The sequence below is a fragment of the Psammomys obesus genome, unplaced genomic scaffold, assembly GCF_907164565.1.
Source record: "Psammomys obesus unplaced genomic scaffold, mPsaObe1.curated_primary_1811, whole genome shotgun sequence".
Taxonomy (NCBI): Eukaryota; Metazoa; Chordata; class Mammalia; order Rodentia; family Muridae; genus Psammomys; species Psammomys obesus.
The window spans coordinates 47,563,573-47,583,502 of NW_026587216.1; positions in this window are offsets into that span (position 1 = coordinate 47,563,573).

Consider the following 19,930-nt stretch of genomic DNA (forward strand, 5'->3'; position numbering starts at 1 on the left):
TTTTTAAAATTGCTCTTTGATTTAATGACTTGTGTGTCATTAAAAAACTCATTAAATGAATCTGGCTTAGAATTATGACAAAATTTCTAACAATTTCTGAAATGGCCCCAAATATTCTTCTGACATTTTGTAATATGTGTTTTTGTAAAGCAGCGTTTTCAGCATGACAATTATAACAAAAATCAAAACAGTAATCAATTCTGCAAAATGTTGAAGGTGTTCTACATTCTGTAGTATTAAATATTCAGCAAGATATAAGTATTTAAAAATAAGCAGAACCACATCATTAAGATGAAAATCTGTTTAAACTTTTATTAAGTGGTGAAATTATGTACATATGTCAAATAATTGGATTTTTCTTTTATGATTTATTATCAGTAAACATTTGGCTTGTACACCTATTATATATGTTTATGTACTCAAGTCACTTAAGAATTCCTTGTGCACTCCTCTATCCCAGCAAGATGCCAAAGGGAAAGAAGGCCAAAGGGAAGAAGGTGGCCCCAACCCCCGCCATCATAAACAAACAGGAGGCCAAAAAGGTGGTCAGTCCTTTGTTTGAGAAAAGGCCCAAGAATTTCGGCACTGGGCAGGACATCCAGCCCAAAAGAGATCTCACGCGCTTGGTCAAATGGCCCCGCTACGTTAGGCTGCAGCTTCAGAGGGCCACCCTCTATAAGCGGCTCAAAGTACCTCCTGCCATTCACCAGTTCACCCAGGCCCTGGACCCAAGAACAGCCACCCAGCCGCCTAAGCTTGCCCACAGGCACAGGCCAGAGAAAAAGCAGAGAAGAAGCAGAGGCCACTGGCCCATGCTGAGAAGAAAGCTGCTGGGAAAGGGGAGGTCCCAACTAAGAGAGCAGCTGTCCTTCGAGCAGGGGTCAGTACTGTCAGAACAAGAAGGCTCAGCTGGTGGTGATTGCCCAGGATGTAGACCTCATTGAGCCGTGCTCTGTGTGGAAAGATGGGGGGCCCTACCATATCATCAGGGAAAGGCCAGGCTGGGCGGCTGGTCCACAGGAAGACTCACACCACCGTAGCCTTCACACAGGTTAACTCGGAAGACAAGGCTGCTCTGACTAAAGGAGCGAAGGCTATTAGAACCAATTAAAGCAACAGACACCATGAGCTCCACAGCCACTGGGGAGGCAGCGTCCTGGGTCCTAAATCTGTGGCTCCCATTCCCAAGCTGGAAAAGGAAGAGGACAAAGCACTCGCCACTAACTGCTAAGTTTTCTGTACATAAATATAATTAGAAAATCGGAAAAAAAAAATCCTTGTGCAATAAGGGGTTAGTTACAAGCTGTAAAGTTTTATGAAGCCATGGCTCAAGCCACCCAATCTGTAATATTTTTATCATTCCAGCCATACCAGACCAAGACAACATGTATTCAGAAAAGCAAGAGAGGGAAACAAGAAACTATTTGCTAATCTAAAGCACAGAGAGCATATCTGTAGGTGGTAGGTGCGGCCTAATAAGTAGCAGCTTGAGTTCCAGAAGCCAGTTCCAATAGGGACAGAGCAGAAGAGTTTCAGGAATGATTTTTTTTTTTTAACTAAATGAGTTAGAATTGAAAACATAAAGGCTTTTTGGCTTGGAAAAATTTTTAAATGCTTACGTTCTTTTTTTCCCCCTACTTTTTACTAACAAAATCTAAAGACTGTCATTTAAATTTCAAAACAAATTGAGAAAGTTATCTAAAACCCAGAATCCACTGAAAGTTTCTAGAGAATTGTTTGAACAATCTGTTTTAGTTACTTTTCTCCAACTAACAGTATAAGATGTTTGACAAAAATATATTTCACAATTTTAAAAGGAAGAATAGTGAGAAACATCTCTACCAGAAATGAAGTCCTTTTTCTCTCTTCTGCTCCTCCAACACTCCCTCTTGACATACCCCAGGTCTCTTTCTTTGGCTGTGATAGCTCACCTAACATAAATATAGATTATTCCTGCTCAAGAGTTAGTTCTTTGAGAACTAATTTGAGCAAGTACCCACAGGCAGAACTCCTCCATATAATGAAATATGATGGCTAGATACACTCTGAGGTAGTTTGCACCCAAAATCTCAGCTGTGGCTACTTTCCCAGAAAAACTAACCTCCACTACTCCTGTCCACAGTAAGAACTACCCATAAAGGAGAACAAATCCTTTCTGTAATTTAGACAGAATAACATAACCTAAGACAGCTCAAGGTAACCAAACTGAAGAATCTAGACAACCTATAGTTTCTTTTTGTATAAACAATACATTTTTATAATGGGCATTAATTAATTTATTTTCTTTTTCTTAACTTCTCACTCTTGGTATAACTCATTCCACTTTGTCCTCATGGCTAAACATTTATGGATCAAATACACATCCTAGACAAGACCTGAAATAGACTTTTAAAAATCATGGTTAAGTGCCAACTACTTTAGCAGTGATCCTGGTTGCTAAAATATCGGTCTACTCCAATGCTTCCCATCATTAAAGAGAAAGTTACTTCACAGCCCTAGAGTTCAAGTGCAAGCAATCTGAAACACACTGACACTGGTTGTCCTTCTCATCCCTACCACACCAAGTTCTCCCTTTCCAAAATGAGAAGCTTTACTCTATGTAGTTATTATAACCAAAGCCTCCAACTCTTTCTGACAAAACCTTACAGTGTTTTCATAAGAGATGCAAGTATTTCATAAACCTGTTCAAATACCGGTGAAATAAGTAATTTAAGCTAGAAAAGGCTCACATACCATACAAAAGAAGAAGAAATGGAATGAAAAAATGGGAATAGGTTATATGAGAGCCACATTAGGGTCCTCAAAAAAAATTGCAAAAGATGACTAAAATAGGGAAGAAGACAGGTACTTAAGGGAAAAGAGACTTCTGATGGCTTGGAAACATGCTGACTAGGATTATTAGCAGAATGAGGACTATGTAACAACAGCTGCCAATCAATGCTTCATAGTTTCCTTCTTTACACTTCAAAACCACAGGTACTCAAAGATGGGTACAGACCATGTGACCCACTGCAGTTTACCCATCCTCCTGCGTGTCAGGTTCATGTGGGGTGAATGGTAAAGCCGGAAATTTATCTAGCATAAAAACCAAAAAGAGTGTGGTACGTTTTCTGTCCAAATTTAGAATAACTTGTAGCAGATAATTTTATTTTCATATTAAATAAAATTATGCTTCTCAAAAAAATCTGAAGTTGTCAGGGTTTGTTTCCTTCACAATGTTTAGTTACACTGCACGTTTTCATTGTTGTTTCTGAAACATAGCCAAGCGATGCGTGAGCTTGAACTCACTAACCGTACAGAATGGTAACAGGGAAAAGAGAAACCTTAAAAATCATGATGACTTACTCAGTAAAATGCTCTTCAGATCCCAGAACTTACATAAAAAGTGAAAGTAAATATAAATCACAGTAATGATACTTTTAAAAGCTAAAAGGAAATCTTATTTTATAAACTTACTTAAAAGTATATAATACACACACACACACACACACACACACCATATGAGTTGCTAATGCACCCAAGAACCAGAGCTATGTAACTTAAACCCAGTGTCAAGCACATGAAACCACTCTTCACCTCCTTAGTGAGACGTGCGCAAGAGATTTCCTCCAAAATTCTGTAGGCGATTGCCATAACCCATGGTTGCCTCCTAGAAATTGAAAGTAAGATGGCTGCAGACACCACATACTTAAGGTATAACTTGGAACAACTAAGCTGAAACTGACCTGGAAGCTTTTCCCCACAGACCGGCTCGCTCTATTAGAATTGGTTCGCAAACTGCCAAGGAAAGAAAACAATGCTTCTAGCCAGCTGTAAAGACTCCAAACCAAAACAAATCCTAGTCAGGCCAGGCAGTAGGGCTGCTGTGGGGAGTGACCAACAGTTTCTATTTGAACGGATGTTTCCCTCAACTGGAGGGAATTCATGGTTGGTACCATAAATAAAGACAACTGTTTGTGACTGGAGAGGACATAGACCCTAAAGATAGCCTACAACTGCCATCTTACTAAAGCAATATAATTTATATATCTAAACCGTATTCTAAATATTTATCCTTTGCCTACAAGCAGGTGCAAATCTCACCAGCCCCATCAATGAAGAATCATTTTGTAACACAGAAAGTGTTCTTCAAAGATCTACAGCTGGTCAGAATGCAGAGAGTAAGAAACCCAGGGGGCCGTCCAGCCCCAACTGTTCCATACAATACAACCTCTGTACTTATGGCTCAGAGAACTTTACAGGAGGGGAAGAGAAGACTGTAAGAGTCAGAGACCAGGATCTCCTGTTTGTGTGAGAAAGTTTCATGCAGTCATGACAGGGAAGCTGCATCTGTGAAACCTCAACAGTATCCTTACCCAAACAAACTCGAATAATGACACTACCGGTTAACATGCCAACAAGGGCAGAGAAAACTTCATAAACCTCACCTCTTAATAAAAACCTGTAGGCACGCAAGGGTCTCTAAAAGAGGGAAAATTAGTTTTATCCAGCAACAAAATCCCTGATAAGTTATTAAATCCCCAGAACTCAAATATAAATGATATTAATAGGATGATGAGGTCATGAATTTGAAAAGGACTTAGAGGGATATGGGAGGAGAAGGAGGAGGTAACCAAGAGGTGGAAGTGATATCAAAGTTAAATTAATTTTTTAAAGATATATCACATTTATATGTTTTTTAAAAGCTAGTATGGCAGAGAACACCTGTGACCCCAGTGCTGCCGAGATAATGACAGAGGAATCTGTGGGACTTGTTTGCCAGCCAGGCTAGCAAAATTGGCGAGTTCCATATTTAACAAGAGAGTTCTGGCCTCCACACAGCTAAGTACAAACTTACACTCAAAATCATATATATACCACAAAGACAAAAGAAAAACTATCATTACTTCAAATTGTCGATGTAAGTTGCAAATTTTCACCTAGCCATCTACTAATACATTAAAAAAATACTTATTATGAGCATTTTAATATTTAACTAGCATTGTTTATTATCTCTAATAATCTATTATGAATAACCTATTTTATTTCTTTACCTCCTTGCTCGTTTCATTTATAAAAACTCCCTCCTTTTGAAATTAAACTCAGATATCATCTCTCCTTTGTCATACTTATTTTTTTCGGACACATAAAGACTCCTCCATTGCATTGGTCAAAACTCCAACATGGACATTTTCTATTCTATTTTTTTATATATCTTGTCAAAACTGGAATCATTTCTTCTTGATCAAACTTCTTTGTTATTATCTTGTATTGCTTATTTAATCTTGTATATACAGGACAAAGAATGTACTATGTATTAAATATGTATGATGTGTACTATGTATTAAATAATCAATAGTTGATCCCTACATAGTTGATCAACTGACTGATTTGATTGAATGATTGCTTGTTATCATTAGAAATAAAATAATTTATCTTTTAACCAGTGTGTACTCTTTCCTATTCATTTTTATTCCGTCTCAAAGAAATAAAAAATAGAAATAAGATTGCTTCAAAAATTAGTAATTAAAAACACATGTCTTACTTATATTATTTTTATAAAACAACTGCTTTAGAGGGGAGTTTGGTATTTAGGGAGACATAGCAGACATTCAGAATCAGTTTTAGATTGCTCTCTGTTATTGTCATTAAACATTGGCAAAAGCCATCATGAGTAGGAAAAAATATATTTCGTATTACAGGAGACAGTCCATCATTGAGGGAAGACAGTAGAAAATAAAGCCAGGACTATGAATCAGAAACCATGGAAAATACTGATTATTCTCTCTGTGTGTCTGTCTCTCTCTGTGTCTGTGTCTGTCTCTCTCATCTCTCTCTCACTCTCGTCTCTCTGTCTCTGTCTGTCTACCTGACTCCCTCTCTCTCTCTCTCTCTCTCTCTCTCTCTCTTTCTCTCTCTCTAGCTCATGCTCAGCTAACTTTCTTATATAATCCAGGCTCAGCTGCCTAGGAATTTTACTGCCAACAGTGGGCTATGTCCGCCTATACCAACTAGAAATCAAGATGTGCCCACAAGTCAAACTGATGAAGACAGATCTTCAGCTGAGGTTCTGTCTTCCCAGGTGTGACAAGCTGACAATCAAGATTAGCATAACCATATGTTTTTTTTATTTTTAATGTAACTGAATTGATTGATTTTTCTCATATTTACCATTCATTTGAATGACACCACAAATATTGTGTTAATGTTGTTCTTAATTAAATGCAGTAGTGATAAATTCCAACTTAAAGAAACTAATCAAGAGATAGGACCCTGACAAAAATGATCAATCCCCATTGAGAAAGGCAAAGAGGATGGACATCAGAAGAAGAAGAAAACAGGAAACAAGCTAGGAACCTGCCACAGAGGGCCTCTGAAAGCCTCTGCCCTGCAGACTATCAAAGCAGCCGCTGAGACTTATGGCCAACTGTTGGGCAGAGTGCATGGAATCTTATGAAAGAAGTGGGAAATAGTAAGAGCTGGAGAGGACAGGAACCCCACAAGGAGAGCAACAAAACTAGAAAATTTGAATACAGGGGTCTTCCCAGAGACTCATACTCCAACCAAGTACCAGGCATGGAGATAACCTAGAACCCCTGCACAGATGTAGCCCATGGCAGTTTAGTGTCCAAGTGGGTGACATAGTAATGGGAAGAGGGACTGCCTCTGACATAAACTGATTGGCCTGCTCTTTGATCATCTCCCCCTAAGGGGGGAGCAGCCTTACTAGACCACAGAGGAAGACAATGCAGCCACTCCTGATGAGATCTGATAGACTAAGATCAGAAGGAAGGAGAGGAGGACCTCCCCTATCAGTGGACTTGGGGAGGGGTATGTGTGAAGAAGGGAGTGGGAGGGTGAGACCAGGAGGGGAAGAGGAAGGGGCTAATGTGGGGATACAAAGTGAATAAAGTGTTATTAATAAAATTAAATTAAATTAAAAAAAGACATCCTAGGACCTGGAAGTGACAGGAGCTCTACAAGACAAACAGAGTCAACTAACCAGGGCCCAGAGGAGCTTGTGCAGACTGAAACACCAACCAAGGACCATGCGTAGACTGGACCTAGGCCTCCTACACAGATATAGCTCAGGACAGCTCAGGATTCATGTGGGTCCCTTAGTAAAGGAAGCCGAGGCTGACTCTGACATGGATTCTGATGCCTGCTTTTTGATCACTCCCCTGACAAAGGCACAGGGAAATAGAAAATGTTCAGTCCTGGTATGACTTGATGAGCTGGGGTGGGTGGATTGGAAGAGGGTTCTCCTCTTCTGAGGAATAAGGGAGGGAGGAAGAAGAAGGAAGGGTGATATTAGTAGGAGAGGAGGGAGGGGCTGCAATCAGGATGTAAAGCAAATAAATTAATTAATAAGAAAGAAAGAGAGAGAGAAAATAAAAGAAAGTGATCTGACAAGGTGGTACACGCCTTTAATCCCAGCACTCAAAGCAGAGGCAGGCAGATCTTCATGAGTTCAAGGACAACCTGTTCTATAAAGCCAGTCCAGGACAGGCAGGGCTCTAACACACAGAGAAACCCTGTGTCACCCCCGACCCCCCCCCAAAAAAAAACTATTTAAAAAAATTAAAGATAAATAAATAAAAAGAAAAAAAAGAAAAGTGATCCATGAAGCACATATTAGGGGATTCAGAATCACTGAGGGCTCTGGAAATCATGGAGGAGAGGGCAGAGGCAAGAAGAGGGAGCCAAACCTAAACTATTTACCTTTTTATTATAGTTTTATTGTTATTTAAAACAGCTTCAAATTTTTATAAACTTCAATCATATTTTCCCTTTCCCCAAGACCTGCCAGATTTTCCACCCTCTCCACCCACCCAATTTCAAGTTCTTCCTCAAAAAACAACATCTCGAAACAACACCAACCACCCCTAACAAGAAAACAAAACAGCGAACTGCAAAGAAAAGAACACACAAAAATACTGTGGTGTCCATGACTCTAAAACGAGCTGCTTTTCCTTATTATCTTGTAATATCTAATATTGTCTTTTGTTGACATACAGTCATATAATCGTATGCTGTATCGTGATTAAGCTTTCCCTCCCACCAACTGCTTCCAGTCACTTCCGCCAAGACCCATCCAAATCCACGTCTCTCACTAGAAAACATCAGGCTTCTAAGGGATAAGAAAAATAAAATATAACATAATAATAATAAGAACACAACACATCAGAACAGGACAGAACAAACAAAAGAAAAAGAGGCCAAGAAAAAGCCCAAGAATCAGATAGATTCAGACACCCACTTGTTAGCACACTCGGGAATCCCATAAAAACACAAAAACAATAGCCTGTAGGGAAGAACAAGTAAAATAAATACGATTTTAAACAAAAAAGAAAAACCGTAGAATGACATTGTAACAAGGGCTCTTCAGAATACCATTGGATTCATTTTCTGTTGGCCATCTACTAATGCGCGTGCAGCCTTCACTGAAGCGTGGTTTGTTTCCCTGTTGAGACTTCTTAGCAAAAATCTTAAATTTTCATTTTCAAGGCTTACAGCTTCTTGCAGCTTCTGGGTTAAAGATAGGGCATGTGTCCATTTTTCTCTTTCAGCTCTAGGAGCCCATCTGGTGCAGATCCATGCTGGCCCTGTGCATGCTGCCTCTGTATCTGTGAATTCATATGTGGGTAGGCCGTGCTGTGTTTACAAAGCCTTGTTTTCTTGTTGTCTTCCATCCCTTCTTGCTCTTGCACTCTTTCTGTTGTCTCTCCTCAGGGTTCGCTGAGTCCCTCGGGAGGCTCCTACTTAGGACTGAGTATTCAGAGGTCTCTTACTCTCTGCATAATATCTCGCTGTGGGTCTCTATATGTGTCCCCTTTTGCCGCAGGAGAAAGCTTCTCCAATGATTGGCTGAGCAAGAATGTCATGGCAGTCATTTTATTGCTATGTTCCTTTAGTAGATTAGGCTTCTAAAATATCCAAATTTCAAGCTGTTCATGCCTGAATTTTAGGATAATGGAGAGATTGAGCTATTGTAGCAGTTTACTGCAAAAAAAAAAAAAAAGAAAGAAAGAAAAAAAAAAGAAAGAAAAAAGTTCCCATTGTGACAAATAACACGACATTGTTTTATTTGTTTGTTTGTTTGTTTGTTTGTTTGTTTTGTTTGTTTCGTTTCAAATTCTCCCTGGGACAGTTCAATTAGTGCACAGCAGTCCCTATCAGAGATGCCTAAAGCAGTGTATTTCAGCTCGTTTGTTACTGCTCAGACAGAACACCATAGAATAGATGATTTACAATCACTACAACTTTATCAGTCCATGATTTTGGAGGCTAGAAGTCTGGACTAAAGGAGTTGGACCTTGGAAGGACCTTCTTGCTGCCTCATCCATGGGAGGAAGTCCAAAAAGGAGCAAAGAACAAGAGCCTAAACTCATCCTTCCACTAGACAGCATCACCGAGTGAGAATATCCTTGCGACTTCAGTTACCACAACTTTTTCATACAGTCAGTGTGAGCTTAGGAAAAAAGGGAAGTTTTCCTTCTGAATTTTTAATATATTCATTTATGCATTAGACTGTGAGCTGGATTTATTTCTTGGAAGAGTTTGGAATTCAAGTCATGTTCCAAAGCCTACTTTCAGCTTGATTAATTACCAGAAAGGCCATTGGATTAAAAAATGCTGCAATACAGTTACTGTTTTACTATAACAAAATGGCATGAATTAAAAAGCAAGAGGAAAAGTCTTGTGAAAACAAACAAACAAACACAGGCTTTCAAGTTCAAATCCAGCAAATGTGTGGAGTGAGTCTTCCCTGAAAGAACACATGACAATTTGTCCTTGATGCTTTTAACCAAAAACTTCCTCCTAGTTCTTGGTGTTCTCAGAGTTTTTATAGTAAGTCAGTAATATAAGTATTTGCATGAGTGAGCTCAGCTATCTAGACTCTAGTCCCTGAAAGGAGAATCCATATGGGTTTTTATGAATTATCTAATCACATTGTTATCTTTTGAGTGGAGTCTTCAAGCACAAAAGAAAATTCTTATCAAGAAGAGAATTCCTAGGACACAGTGCTCACTTCCCAAAAGCTAACCCAGGACTGGACAGACAAGAAGCACATTCCTGGCAATGTGTGAGGTTGAGCCACTTGACCTATTCAGTTAACTCATTCTTGTTCAAGATCCAGTTCTTTTTCTTTTATTCTCTTCATTATCTTATAAAACACTTATTCATTTAAGATACAAACACACTAAAATTAACAGAAGATAGACAGGAAAAATGTGACATGCAGATTGATAATTGTTATATAAAACATATCTCTCTTATAGAGTAGTAGTTTTAGCTGAGCAAATAGTTAACACAGTTAGAGATTACATTTTCTATACTCCATTGAAGGTAACTGTGGCCTTGTAATTGGGTTATTCTCAATGAAATATGAATGCCAATTTTGAAACACTGCTGAAAGGGAAATTATTTTCCATGCGTTTATTTCCTCATTTCTTCCACCATAATGTCAAAGCCACATTTTGTGACTAAGTCCTAAGAATGCAAACCTATTTCTGCACAGATTTAAGAATCTTTGCCACTCCACAGAGACCATCAGGACTGCAGGCTAATAGAGAAACTTCCAGTTTCCATTCCTACTGACAGAGGACCCAATCGCTAACATAATAGAGTCCATTTTGTTTCCAATTCTTTCTTGGATTTCTTATGAGTTCTTCTGAGAATTTCTCTGTAATAGTTATCTTAGATCACAGTGACAACAATCCTAACTGATGAACATTTTAGGACAAACCACCAAAACTACCCTCTAAGCAACAGAAATCTTATCATTGAGGAAGCTCTACATTGCAGATACTGAGATGATGGTCCTAATATAGTCAATTCCAGATCATTAATAGACCAAGGTGACCTGGACTATTAACACGAAGACCCCTAATCTTAGCTGTTGATTCTCTGTCTCATATAACATCGAGATTTCTGTAAGCACATTGAAGATGGATTTTAGGCTCTTCTACTTCTATTCTTCACAGTGATTATGCAGAGAATAAACTCTTTTCCTGCTTTACCACCAATCATTTGTTTAACTAGCTTTCCAGGATGGGTGGCTGAAAAGGCAGTTGGGACACTCTGAAAGCCAGTAACAACACATGCAATACCTATACTTCTACATATTCATAGTACATAACATTATTTGAGCAAACTAAAGGTAAAAATAACAAATAGCATCCATCCAGTAATAAAGCCCAATAAATATCCTAAAGAAAATAAATAAAAAGATGCCCTGTTTGACAAACAGAATTAGAAAACAAAAGCACTGTTTGACAAACAGAATTAGAAAAATCTCATTGTTCCTCACTAGCACAGATAATCAAAATCTGGTGGATTTCTACCGGGTAGAGGATGTTCACACTGTGTAACTATTTTATGGCATGAGCTACAAGCAATCAAGATGAATACCAGTCTTGGCATCTGAACAGGATTCTAAAGACCATCCGCCCACCCTCCAGCAAAACAGTAAAAAATAATTAAACCGAAAAGCTCAGTGTTAGCCCTGAAGATGTTAGGATGTGGAAAGCCTGAGATCCATAGCAGAACAGCCCTCAGGAGAAACCAAACAAGCATTTGCATCTGAGAAAGTAAGTTTTATATTTGAGTAAGTGCTATGACCATAAGCATACATGCTAACTGAAAAGCAGCCCTGTATAAAGCACTGGGCATCGGCTCAAATTATTGGACTATGTGTTGATTGATATGCACATCGATGAAAAATACAAAATAATAGAAGGAGTTGTAGAAGCCTATGTAAATAAATGCATTGGAACAAAGGCAGCAATGTATATTTATATAAGAGCAGGTAGTAAAAGGGTATATTCTATGATATTATAAGAGAAGAGTCATTCTCACTCAAGGCCCAGATACATCACTCTTGCATATATACCCAAAGGTTGCTTCATACTACCACAAGATCAATTACTCAACAATGCTTATTGCTGCTCTTTTTGTAATAGCCAGAAATTGAAAACAACCTATATGTCCCTCAACAGAAGAATGCATAAAGAAAATCTAGAATTTTTATGCAATGGAGTATTACGCTATTTCTTCAAAAAAAAAATGACATCATGAAATTTGTAGGCAAATGGACGGAACTAGGAAAAATCATTCTGAGTGAAGCAACCCAGACACAGAAAGATAAATATGATATGTATTCACTTATATGAAGATGTTACCTATTAAATAAATGATAATCAGCCTATCACCTGTAGATCCAGAGAAGATGGGTATAGAGGAAGACACTAGAAGGGAATGGGGAATGATGGGAAGACTTGTAGGAAGAAAAAGGAAGGGGAAATAATGTGATTATATTATCACATCAAACATAAAGGAACAACCAAAATGTGATTATAAAAAAATTACAGAAAATGTGATGAGCAATGGTAAAACGTTGATGGTGAAGGAATCAAAAGAACTCAGTATGAATACCTTTAGTAGATGAGACTTGTTTTACCAAAATCAGGGGAAAAAATTGTTTTAGCAATGAGAAAGAAAGGAGAGTGAGGTAGAAATGAGCTGTAGGGAGCAAGAGCAAGATTCTTCAAGACAGAAATTTTGAGATATCACATGGGTACCTGTTTGTAGGTCACAAATGTCTGAAGAGCAAATTTTAAGATGGAAACATTCTAACACTAGGATGTCGTGCAGCCAAGTTAGATGAGTGTTTGAAACATGAGCAAACAACATTCATTGATTTTCTCTGAAAATATTTTTTCTTGTTTTTTTTTTTTTGTTATTTTTTTGAGACAGAGTTTCTCCGTGTAGCCTTGGCTGACCTGGACTCAGTTTGTAGACCAGGCTGGTCTTGAATTCACAGAGAGCTGCCTGCTGCCTTCCCAAGTTCTGGGATTGCAGGCATGCATCAACGCATCCCGTGTTGGCAATCCCAAAATTACGTCACAGCTTAAACCCTGCATTAAGTTCAAAATGTGAACTTTCTGAATTTACAGGTGAAGTTGGGAAAGACAGAGAATTGTGCTGCCCCTCTCTTCTCTATTGTGATGTGAGAGCTAAGAACATTTTCCTTGGTGTTGAATGGCTGATCTGCCATGCTCTCCACATAGAACATGGTCTCCAAGCCTTTGAAACTGTGAGACCCCAATAAACTCTTCTGCAAGAAAACAAACAAATAGATAAATAAATCCATGGAGATTCTTCCACTCACTAGCAGAACTTGGGTTTGGATATCAATTAACAAAATTTAATATATTTAATATTCTTGACTCAATAAACAACTTGAAATATTTTCCTACAATAAAATCCTCTCCTGCCTAATAATCACAATCCAAAAACAGATAGCCAGACTTTAATAAGGGAAACTATTGAGATTTGCCATTATAATTCCTAGGGATTTTTCACTATCAAAGAAATTATTAGCTTTGTCTGGTGATATATATTTTTTAATTTTTAGAATTATTTATTTTACTTTATGCGTATGAATGCTTTGCCAGTTTGCATATATGTGTATTACATGTGGGGTAATTAGAGCCCCTGAAAATGGGGTTATGAATGGTTATGAGTCACAACATAGATGCTGGAAAGTGCTAGCCATCCCTCCAGGCCCACGGGGATAACGTAACTAGTATTGTAATTCTAAGGCATAATTAATCTCTTCTCTCTCTCAGATTCCAAAGAGAGTTCTAATAGAAAACAATATTTTCGAAAGGTTAGCAAATAAAAGGCAATTTACTAAAAAGTAATGTGCAATGGATTTTTTGAAAAGCAAAATCACGAATTGATTATTGTAAATTCCTTTCTGCTTATTCCTATTGGGCGTCTATACTCTGCTGACATTTAGGAACTCAATGTAATATGTTTGTTTGTTGTGTACTGCTTTACCTTGATAGAATGCTTTTCAAGCATTCGCTACAAAGATCATAGAGATTAATGTATTAACATTTACACTATTCCCTAAATATCACCCTGAAGCTTGTTCCAGAAAACAATTACTTACGTCGTTCAAATTCTGCCTACGGTCAAAATTCTAAGACAAATCTACTGTATTTGCAGACCCACCTAGGGTTCTGTAGCTAAGATATGGAGGGGAGACTTGTTCTGGGAGGCTAAGGGGATCAACCTGTCTTCATACCTGGAGGATTTTTGATGTATGTCCTCTCCCTTGTTGGCCAAATCTTCCAGCTGATTGCCCACAATTTAAGCTGACTCTTAGTACATCAATGAAAGTCCTAAAAGATAATTTTTATATTTTTTCAGAGATTAAACTCATTGCTGGTTTTATTTTTCATACAGGTGAAAGTTCAAACTTGTTTTTTTTATCCCAGTTTTATCTTTAACTAATTCTTTTTCTCCTGTTTACATAATCATCAGCATTATTACTATTAATTATTATTTACAATTTATTTTCTTAAATAAGGATGGATGTGTGGATGTCCAGCTCATTGCCTCCAGAGCAGCATTCCTCCCAGACTCTTGCTTCCCTTCCTGCCTCCAGGTTCTTTCCCTGCTTGAGTTTCTGCCTAAAATCATTAGTCAGGAAGTTTCTGAATTCGAGGCCAACCTAAGCTTTAAAAAAAAAAAAGTGCCTAAAAATTATCAACAATATGAACAAAAGTGTTGTCAACCAACTTTTAACCTCGTGACACCACCTCCATTTTAGGACATACCGCCATGTTCCACTTTGAGTTTTTTCTCCTCTGATCAGATCTGAATTATAGTATTTATGGCATTCAATCATACTGATTAGTTTTCATGTCTCTCTGTTACAGCAGAGAAGAGGAACATCTTTTGCAAAGGGTTTTGCGTACATGTGTTCAGTAAATGGTAACTAAATAAACTGAATATTAGATTTGTTTTATTTGGAATAGTCGGCCTTTGGTTTCTAGGCACCATTGTATAGGGTTATGGTTGATGATGAATTTGTCATATGACAGGATGCAATGGGAAGAGTGGGGAATTCTGTGATTCGAACCTGGAGTTCTGTGGTCTTATGCAATGGCATTTGAATTCCAGCTCCAAATGGATAAACACTGCCCTGTTCTATTTTCTGCGTTTCTCAAAATCTATATATCAAAAGTACCAGTTTGTGATAGAGGTAGGAAGCTCAGAAAGTGATCAGATAATAATGGTTCTATAACTAAGTAACTGAAATATGATAATTTATAGGGAAGGGAGAATTAGTTAGCCCATGTTCTAGAACCTTGGAAGTCTCAGAACGTGATGCTAGAACTGTTCCTCAGGTGAAGCCTTCCTTCCTGCTGTACCAAAACACTGCAGAGATGGCTAGAGAGACAACTCAGTGGATAAAACGCTTGTGGTACAAAGCCTGAGAACCACCCTGGGTCTCCAGAACCCTATGAAATGCTGTGTGGTGTGGTAGCCGCCTGTAACCTCAGCACACAGAGCAGAGATGGGGAGCTCCTGGAGGAAGCTGGCCATCTGTACAAGCCAGAATCACCGAGAGCTTCTTAAAGAGACTCCATCCCAGTGGCCAAGTCCAGAACACCAGAGAAGACACCTGTCAAACTCACACACATGTACACACACGGAAATCCATGTTCACGCACATGTAAGCATACATGACACACACCCATAGTGCACACACGTGCACATTTAAAATTTATAGAGGGCATCACACGGCGAGGGGAGCAAGCTGCTAGCCCACACCTTTGTTATTCATCTAACTCTCAACTTCTCAAAAGACTTGTCTCTAGAGCCTGTTAACTTGTGCATTTGGAAGCCCAGGACCGCATCCGGAAGTTATACAACGAACTACACCTTTCTAATCTATTCCTGCAACTGCTTATTGCGGGCATGTAGCCTCCGTCTTCTCCGACATCAGTTGCTTCTGCCCTGGCAACATACAACACTTTCATCTTAGCCTACTGGAAACGGGATGATCTACAACCTTTGTGCTATGGACAAATTGCAAAACCATCCTTGCAGTCTTGCTCAAAAAGTAGAAATCCACCTTTGCCACGTCGCCCATGACCGCCATTGCCGGAATGGTGACTATAAAGCTGAATGGATTTCTCCTCATATTGCTCCCACACAAAAAATAGATATTTCTGGAAATTAAAAAGTGGATTTAATTTAATTTAATTTAATTTAATTTTTGACTTAGAAACAACTCTAAGTTAGCATCAATAATAGTTGATTAGAATTCCTGTTAATCAATCAAAAGTTATTGAGTTCAAAAATTAATTTTTCATTAAAATTAAGAACATCAAAAGGATAATGGGAGTTTCTCATTTCATTAAGACTGTTTCTGCTTCTATATGTGATACTCTTTAAGAGCCATTAATGTTTACTAAAAAGTAATGAGATATTAAATACAAGGTTAAAACCTGTGTACATGACAAATGAGTGTTTAAGTACGTCTTAGCAAGGCTTAAAAATCTCAAAAATCCTTCATATCCTGTATCTCTACAAAGCTTTACAAACCATAGTTTAAAATTATATATATGTTGTCAGTACATTTTTATTCAGTGTGTAAGTAGAGTGATGACGATATTATTCATATATATTTGATTTTATGTTTCATTTTTTCTTTTTGTGACTGTGTTCCACTACTTTGTATCAAAAGTAAATATACTTTGAAAATGCCATCAACATGCTGTCAAAATTAGGTGGGTTTAATATGAGCAATTTTATTTTTCCAACTTCTTAAATGATAAAATACACAGCTTGTAACTTTATTGCAGCATGAAAATATGCTCGCTCAGTTTCAGTGAGCATAGGGCCTTACTTAAATGTTCAACAGGGGTATACTAAATTGGACCCAAGTTTTCAAATATTTAGTGTTGGATAAAAATAACTAAATAATGTATGTGTTAACTCTCCTCATGCTGACTTGTAAAAAAAAAAAAAAAAACAACCAAAGGCATCCTTCATAGCACTAAAATTCTCTGTTGAGTGCCATTTGCCTCATCAGGAGCACTAAAGCAAAGCCGGCATACACATTCCATTTCCTTCTTGTCCTCTGATTAAAAAAAGCCAGCCCTGAAAGGATTTTCTGGCTTCAATGATATGCAAAAACATTTTACTTTTTCTTTTTCAGCAGCTGTGTGGACAACAGACATTTGCACTTTCAGCAAACACGTAAAACTTAGTAATAGAGAAGAGAATGTATGGAGGCTGAACTGAATCAAGCAGCAGCTAACATGCTGGAACGACTCTTCTCACCTTTCTTTTTTTTTTTTTCTTTTTCTTTTTTTTTACATTTTATGTCCAACCTTCTGCATTTTCAAACTCCTTGAACCTGAGGCACAGCCATGTAGCCTAAAGTTTCCCAATCAAGCCTACCTCAAGAAGGTGAATTTTCAACTGGAAGATGGTGTGGCCAGCAGCAGAGCAGGGACTTCTATCTCCTGACAAACGAGGCAGCAAAGGCATTCTGTTTAAAAAGCACCTGTACTCTGCCCAAAGGTTGCCCCTTTGGGCAGAGTGCAGGGAATATTATGAAAGAAGTGGGAAACAGTAAGACCTGGAGAGGACAGGAACTCCACAAAGAGAGCAACAGAACCAAAAGAATCTGAGCACAGGGGTCTTTCCTGAGACTGATACTCCAACCAAGGACTATGCATGGAGATAAACTAAGGCCCCTGCACAGATGTAGCCCATGGCAGTTCAGTATCCAAGTGGGTTCCATTGTCATAGGAACAGGGACTGTCTCTGACATGAACTGATTGGCCTGCTCTTTAATTACCTCCCCCTGACGGGGAAGCAGCCTTACCAGGCCACAGAAGAAGACAATGCAGCCACTCCTGATGAGACCTAATTGACTAGGATCAGAAGGAAGGAAAAGAAGACTTCCCCTATCAGTGAACTTGGGGAGGGGCATGCATGCAGAGGGTGGAGGAAGGGAGGGATTGGAACAGGAGGAAGGAGGGAACTACAAGGGGGATACAAAGTGAATAAAGTGTAATTAATAAAGAATTAAAAAAAAGAAAAAAAAAGCACCTGTAAAGGGGCTTCTCTTTTGTGCAGCCTCAACTGCCACCTGCAAGGAGCAGCCACAGAATGGAGCTCTTCCTGTCAAAGTCTCCAGCTGTGACTGGGCAGGTGCCAGAAGCCTAAGGCCTCTCAGTTTTTCCCCTTGAAACTCTGTGTAAAACACGGTGGCGGCGGGGGGCGGGGGGGACCCTTTACCAATTAAACTGAACAAAATCTGATTGAGCCCAGAGCCCTCCAATCTCAGAGCTCAGACCCTGATGATTTTATGGATTATACCTCTGACTTAAAATTGTGCTTTTTTTCTAAATATTTTTATGTCTAGACATCAGAAAATCCCTTTATTGCTATAGTGACTTTGAGTTTAAATGAATAGTGCTTTCCACAGCATCCTGTACTCTTTTTGCTTGAACTTACATGTCTTCCAGAAGGCCTCAAATTAGTGATTACATAGGTAGAACCATTTTGTAAAACATAATCTTACAATTTTTTTAATGTTTGTTCCATCTAAATTTCTAACAACAGTTAGGCTGGAGAAATGGTACAAAGCAGTTAAGAGCGCTGTTGTCCCTTGCAGAAAACTCAGGTTCAGTTCCTAGAACCCATGTGGTGGCTCACAGCAATCTGTAATTCCAGTTCCAAGGATCCAACATACTCTTATGACATCCGCAGACATCAAGCATGCATGTGGTATAACATTATTTTATTTACATCGAATTTAGAAGGAAATGGTGGTAAATGTATTAAATATGTAGATTAAAATGTGTATTATGAAAATGAAATTAAAGAAAAATCACCAAACTATTTGAACATATTCTACTTCTTAGCACAGTGAATAAATTGGATTTTTTGAGACAGGGTTTCTTTGTGTAGCCTTGGCTGTCCTGGACTTGTTTCATAGACCAGCCTGGCCTTGAACTCACATAGATCTGCCTGCCTTCAGCTCCCTGAGTGCTGGGATTGTAAGCATGTGCCACCACTCCTGGCTTAATTCCCCTCTCTTCTTATGCCTTCTTAAAATTAACTAAAAGTGACCAAGAACACAAAGCTGTCAATTGGTCAAATACAAAATATCTGTATTACCTTCTTGCAAAAAGATAACTAATGTTTCTCATCAGGCACACAGGAATTTGTTATTTTATTTCCATGCAATTATTCACATTCAAATATGCAGATGATGACAGACTATCAGATGACCTTCTACTATATTAGCAGCTTTGCATGAAGCATCAGCTATGACAGACTATATTTCACGACAGGTACAGAAATATCAGAACATTTACTCTGTGATAGAAAAAATACTCAATTTTAACTGTGGTGGCAGAAATTTCAAGCGAACGGCTAAGTGATATACACCCGGTTTATACCGCAACAGGCCTGAGTCCTTAGTAGGATCCCAGACCTTAGCACAACTGACTCCATGATGGACTTGCCATTCAGGTTGTAAGACTCAGAACATAGACAGTACCACCTGGTACAATGGAAACAAAGACCCAATCCACCGAAGTCCATAGCTCTCAGGAAATAGCTCAATGTTCTACCCTTGGTTTTTGGCTTCTGTTCTTACTTTTCTGGTTATATGGACATAGTTTTGTGCTTAAAAGCTCACCCTGAGAAAGTCTCAGTGATCCATACACTTCATCCCAAACACCCAGGGCAGTCACAGGTTGGCTAATAAAGATTTTGTACTGTCTCAAGCCCTTGTTTAAGCAGTCTTCTCTCATGAATACCCCACAACAATACTTCTGTATTTCTCTCCAGGGAGATCAAAGTGACTAACTACCTTTGGGCAACCATGTAAATTGGCCCAGAAGAAGAATGGGCAGCATAATTGACACAGAAATCATTATGAATTGGAGGGGGGGACTGCACAAACATGAATAAAGAGGCAAGAATGTGTTTCAGTCCCTGTTCTGTATTACAAGAGGAACTGTGCATAGATGTGATCGTTAACCTTTCTGGTCAACTGGACTCAACTGAGAGCTGCCTGGGAGACTAGTAGAGCCTCTCTGGTGATATGACCATGTCCAGA